This window comes from Micrasema longulum, unplaced genomic scaffold (genome assembly GCF_059751315.1).
Source record: "Micrasema longulum isolate JH-2025_06_02 unplaced genomic scaffold, ASM5975131v1 h1tg000972l, whole genome shotgun sequence".
NCBI classification, from domain to species: Eukaryota; Metazoa; Arthropoda; class Insecta; order Trichoptera; family Brachycentridae; genus Micrasema; species Micrasema longulum.
In genome coordinates, this window is record NW_028278163.1 from 515,406 (window position 1) to 522,362 (window position 6,957).

Consider the following 6,957-nt stretch of genomic DNA (forward strand, 5'->3'; position numbering starts at 1 on the left):
TACAAAAATAATATAAACATTTTTTATTCGTACTTTGCTGTTCAAAATAATATTATATACATCTTTTAAAAAGTTTGTCTGGGTCTTTTGTTTAGTTTTGTCTGGTAGTTTATTGTATAATTTCCATCCTTTTATTAGTCTCGATTGTCCTTGTCTTATTTTAGAAAGTTGAATATAATATTTTTCTGATATTCTCATGTTATGTCCACGTTGACTACAATTTTTTACAAGTTTTAGTTCTTCGTCTACAATTACATTAGTGGCTAATTTATGGATAAATTTAATTGATTCTAGTTGAAACAGTTCAGTTGTATTTACTTGCTTTGTTTGTTTAAAAAGTTTTCTAGTTGCAGTTTGATAGGGAAGGTCATAATTCGTAATTCAAAACACAATCAATTCATTCTTTTCGTGGTATTCTTTTGCTATGCAAATATAATATCTGATAACGTTGCTAATACAATAAAGTGTAAATTATTTCCGGAAACATAATTTAATATTTTATCATTATAACCTTCCATGTATTGTTTATTTTCCCCCGACGAATTTAAATGAAGCGTAGAGAAAAAATCGCAGACAAAGAGTTAAAGTAAGAATGAAAATTTACATAGTTAACTTAACGCTTTCGGACAGAGTGTTCATTTATATATGCACAAATTTCATTACGCGTATTCAATAATATGCCTTTTTTAAAACTTATGTTGGTAGTCGGTATTGAACAAATTTGTTTATTTACAACCTACCCTACCTGACCTCTACGACTGAACTGTACAAAAAACACACCAGTTTAACATAAACTACTTGACTAAAATTGAGACCTTAAAAATTGTTCACAAAATAACACTGGGAAACAGACAAGACGACGACATAAAATTAGTCAAAAATGCTGACATACACAAATATAACATCAGAGAACAACAACACTATCATATTGAAAAAGCAAACACAAACACAGGACAGTCAAAAATACTACATAATGGACTAAAACACTACAACGACCTACCTTACTACTTGAAAACTTTTACTGGAGACAAATTTATAATCAACCTGAAAAAGCACATGATGACTGAACTAACAAGACTAGATGAGACATAAAATGACTAGACAATATTAAATTTCTAATGTAACCCTAAGGGGTTTTTTAAAATTGTAAATAAATGAAAAAAATAAAAAAATAGTGGATTCTGTGATCTTTCTAAACGATTTACGATATATTTGGAACACTTTTTAATGTATTTTATCAAAACTAATCTAATCTCATTGAATTAACATGATACTTTAAAATGAACATGTCTTTTTTTTTTTTTTTTTTTTAAGTTTTATTTATTTTAACAAATTAATAACATAGGTACATAACTGTAGTTTTGCTCCCGCAAAGCCAAGGCTTGTCTGCGGATTACATTACATTATTATTTTTTTATTTATAAAAGGAAAGTACATAGTTTAATAATAAATTAAGAATATAATATATTTATGTGCACACTTAAGTTTAATTTTCTGTTTTTAATAAGTTTTTGACTATTTTTTAATAATGTATTTAGGTTCAGTTTCATCAATTTGAAGCCCAGCATTCGTTGCAATGAAAGTAAATTTATTTTTGATATACACAGTATTCAAAAATAAAAAATATTATTTGTTTGTGGGAATTAACTTAAGTCTGAAAGGGTTATCTTTAAAAAACCCGATCCTCTGAGATGTCACCTCAACGATTTAATAACCTAAAGTTATATCCCAGTTTGAAAGAGACGCGAATCGGCCATAATGTTTAAGGGATGATAATCTAAATTCCTTAGGCATTCGGTGGGCGTTTTTATATTAAGGGGTGACTTTTTCAAAGAATTAATTTTGCCGGAGGTGAAGGATATCACTTTGAAAAACGCCCCTTTTAACCCAAAAATCATTTGTATTCCGTGCAATCATTATCCTTAATTGACGGTTTCTTTTATAATTTATGCACATAATGTCAATTTTTAATATCTCTATTATTTTTTTATTTATACGGCATAAATGGCTTAGTTTATCATTGAATTAAATAACTTATGTATGTAATTATTTTAAACAACGATTTGAGTTCTAAATACGCAGTATTTGAGTAATGTTTACTACCTTGCTTAAATAAAATATTAATATATTTGTGTATTTACCCAGGTTTATGAAAAAATATTATTAACGTATTTTACTCATTAACGTGCTTTTATAAAAGAGTAAATTAGTGTTCCTTTATTAAATAATTAAAGTTTGCCCACGTAGAAGGGTATTTATGATTTTTTCTTTTTTTGAGTAACTAAACAATAATTTTCAGACTGTGAAATCTATTTTATTTACAAAAAACTTATTTTACAAAAATCAATGATTAAAAACAGTACTTCGTTCCTATATATGTTTACCATTTTACGGTCAAATAAGAGAGATTTTATTTATTTTATCGTTTATATTATATATGTTCTTTTACATGGGCACAATCAAATATTATTATTTTTTAAATAAAAAGAATATTAGCGTTCTTATAATTTACACAAAAAAATTCAATTTTAGTAGCCATTATCAATAAGTTGTAAATAACCAACTATAAGAAAGGGGAAATTAATTTGGGGTAGAGAGAGTGAGGTTCGAATCTCGGACTTCTGATCCGTGAGTCCGCAACACTAGCTATGGGACCACAATCCGATTCAAGTAAATATTTTCCCTCGTAAATATTTTTAATCATTAATGCAAAAATAATTAGGAATTGGTCATTGTGATGAAATCTGGAACAACTGAGGTGAAAATAATGTAATGATGCCAAATATTATATGCGAATATGTATGGTATGTACTATATGTAATTACGAATATGTATGTATGTAAATATATACATGTAAATGGTTATTTTTAAGTATAAATGTATGTTTTTGTATACGTATAGTTTGTTTTGCTTTGTATTTTTTACGTATGTAAAAAAATCTCATCATCATCATTACCTTTCCGCACCAAATAGTGCATAGGGCACTGCATTAGTACACCAATCACAGCGTATCTTGATCACTTTTGTTACATGAAAGTAAGATGATTAGTCTTACGCTTCAGGACCAGTCCAGGGACTATGAAATATTCTGGTGTGAAAACACCCTTTTAAATAAATATTTCATGTCAACCATGTCGAGAATCGAACCCGAGACTTCTTGCATTGTAAGCAGACGTGCTGACCACTACACCACGAGGGCGACAGCAACGAATTTTAATATCAGGACTCGTTTTATCGTAATTTTAGTAAGGTCTGGTCATCATTCGATTCAATTTCGATTCGTACGTATTTTCGTTCGTCATATTTATATCCATCTCACTCTACTAAAAAAAAATACAATAATTAAAAAAATAATTACACACTTGTTAAGTTCTGAATGCTCTTATTTTTTCGTGGTGGCATTTTAATAAATTGCTGCAAATTCGATGAAAAAATAATTACAGATTTTTTCCAAAACATACAAATATGTAGTGGAAACGGGTTTTGGGTCTGGTGGCCAGGTTTAAACTCCATTCTACAATTCTACCCTAATTTGATGCCCATTTTCCAATAAATATTTATTGACACCTCTTTGGTGTCTCACAAAATTTTGATATTTGTTAAAAGTATTAAAAAAACAAAGTTTTTTTTTAATAAAAAAAATCAACATTATCATCATCATCATCATCATTTTCTTACCGTGTTTAACGGTTAATAGGGCACTGCATGGGTACATCAACTACATGAAGGTAAATAAATACTTCAAGTATTTGTTCAGGGACTATGGAATATTATTTCAAAGTCAATATCCTACAAATTGTAGACATTTTATCTCAACTTGCAGCGGGCACCTTGTCAGATAATAAAGTCGGGTTTGAGACTCCATTACGCCTTCAATTTTACGTCTCATTATTCTTCAATAGGTTTAGCTCTTGCGAAAATAAAGTGATGAATGAAAAATATCAAGTGAATTTTACTCTCACTTGCTTGTTATAAATTATTTTAAAAAATGTTAAAGCCATCATAATCTTAAGACCTCCTACCGTACATCAATTATAAAATAAATTATTAGGTTCCTCGAGCTAATTATTATTTAAACGACTTAGGCATTGGTCCCCAAAATTTTATACAATAATACGTTGGTATTTTTTTTTTTAAATTAAGCGGGAATACTACGTACCTTGCGTACATAAAATGAAACAATACAGACCAAAATGGATAGTCATTGGAACAATAGACATCATCCCTTACCTCGTTAACTATACATGTGCATCTACCATCTTCCAGAAATTAGCAAACAGCCTGTTAGCTACATGTGCGACAGCAACTACTTTTAATTTACGAAAGCTACCATTCGGATATTATTCGTTGTTTTGTTATACATAGTGCTGAAACTGTGTTTTATCTATTTAGTTTTTCTTTTTTTTTTTAGCATGAATACTTGACAAATTTACTATTCTGCTCAATGTTTTTTTTTTAGTAAATTTATTGATTTAATTTTAAGTTGATAGAATTCCACTTGTCTATGCGCTTTTTGCGCGAAATTTCGTAAATGGGGTTAGAATTCCAATCATCCATGCGCTCAGAAGCTGCAAGACTTTTGCGTTGTAATCTAACTCTTATTTTTAAAAAAATAAATTTAAAATATCATTTAATTTTATTGTCAAACAAAAAAAAAAAAAATATTGTTGGCTGGATTTATTAATGTCCATGCGCTCTGAAACTACAAGACGTACTGTAATCTATCTTTTGAATGTTATTATTGTATTATATATGGAAATGCGCTCTGTAGTTGCAAGGTGCGCTGGGATATTGATTTATTGTACCGCGCCCTTTATGCGATTTTCAAATAAAAAAGGCGCTATATAAATTACCCAAATAAAATAAAAATCAAAGTTATAATATTTTTTTCTTTTTGACAATAATCTGTCTCTCTTTATTCTTTTATTGACACCTTTTATATCCATCTACATTTTTTATTAATTTCATACAAAATTGAGAGTGAGAGCAATGTGTTTTTTTCCTTGATCGTTTTCTCGTTGCCGTCGGTTGTGTTGTGAATAGTTTTATTTTTTTTGAATAAATAAAAAACCTGTACTGTGCAATCTAATAATATTATATGATAAGTGTGTCTATTTTGAAGTTTTATTTAGTATATTGAATAATATGTGTTTTTCTTGTGATTTCCAGAGATCTGCCTCCATTTTGTCGTTCATTATCTTATCCTACATACTACAAAAATATATTATATAGTAATGGTTATTGTTTACTGGTAGGTAAGTCATTTTATTTTTTCCAATCTAACAATCAATCAGTTTTTCATAAAAAAAGGAAACCTGATTTTTGTTAAATATAATGAATATAAGCCCCGTGGGTGTCAAAAATAATAAAGCAAAATATTATTGTAAAAATAAAAATTACAATTGTAAAACTCGACAAATTCTCAATGATTTCATATTCCTTTTAAACAATAACCGATATTATTCACTGCTTTAAATTGTACAGTAAATGTCTTATTCCTATTTATTTAAACATAAATGAACGCATATTTTTCGATTGAATACTAAATGTAACAAAAATAAACCAAGAGAGAAAAAAAATTGTAGAACACTTTATTGTTATAACTTTTATGTATTACTATTACTTACGTGTACGTATGAATATGTAAATTAATATATATATCCTACGACTAAATCAATATACAAGAAAAAATACTAAACAAAAAAAATGTCCACTTAAATATTGAACAGATTATTTAAAAATAAAATAAATCGATTTCGTTTCAACGATGCAAAAATATTTGATTTAATTTGAACTGAAAAAATTATAGAAACAAATAACTGGTTTTAATCTAAGATTAAACTTATCTGATTTAATTGGAGGAACATATCAATCATTAGGTTTATATGTATGTAATGTGTACTTCCCTTTAATCGGATCTAAAATCTAAACTGGTACATTCACATACCGGGTGGTGGAAGATACAACATATTTGTGTCTCATATAACATTATATGTAGCTCGTGAGATAATTTACAAAGACTTATAGCTTTAGCAACCAGTACACTTTGCTTTGTTCTATTTATACTATGAATTACATTTCAAATTACGTATTGGTTGGGAGTTATTGATAACTATTGTTGATTTAAATCAAATAATAAAAGTTTTAAGCTTTTCACAATAACTACTTACTACTTACCGACTTACTTATTTTCTTTTTTCTTACAAAGTCAAACCATCACACATTAAATATTCTTCTGGGATTTTCATTATAGAAACTCAGTATTTTGCTGTTTTAGGCCCTAGGGAGGTGCCCAGATTCTTATCTTTAGAGAACAATAATAGGTGGTAGGCAGGCGTTTTTTAATCGATATATTCGAGTAATATCTGATCTCCAGACAGCCTTCATACTGTTGAATGTGGCGTCTGCTATTCCTAGCTGCACTCCCAAAGCTGCCATTTCCCATTAAACTTACTTTTAGATATTTAAAACTTTTGACCCATTCAATGATTTGGTTTGAATGAACGAATTCGTGGACTCAGTGTAAGGAAAACCAACCGTCCTCAAAGAGGAAACACGAATGAAGCGTTGATCGTAATCTGGGTTTTTTGTATGACGCTTTGTATGAGATTTGTACACCATTGAAATGGTGACAGGTCGTGCGATATGTACCCAACAAAGCTTTTGATGGAAAAAAAACAGAATTAATACCAGATTAAACATTGACTGATTTCAATATTTTCATGATTATTGAGAACTTTTTACCAAATTACAATATTGTTTTTTTAAAACAAATGTTTATGTATTTCATTTTTAACTTATTTTATTTTTACATTATTTTATTTTGGATAGAGTTATTATAAGTTTTATAAACGCCACTCCTCCTTAAGTCATAAAACCAGTAAATGATTAATTCTTACTTCTATAAAAATCCCTTTCTGGAGATGTAAACATTGGAATAATACTTCCAAATAAGAC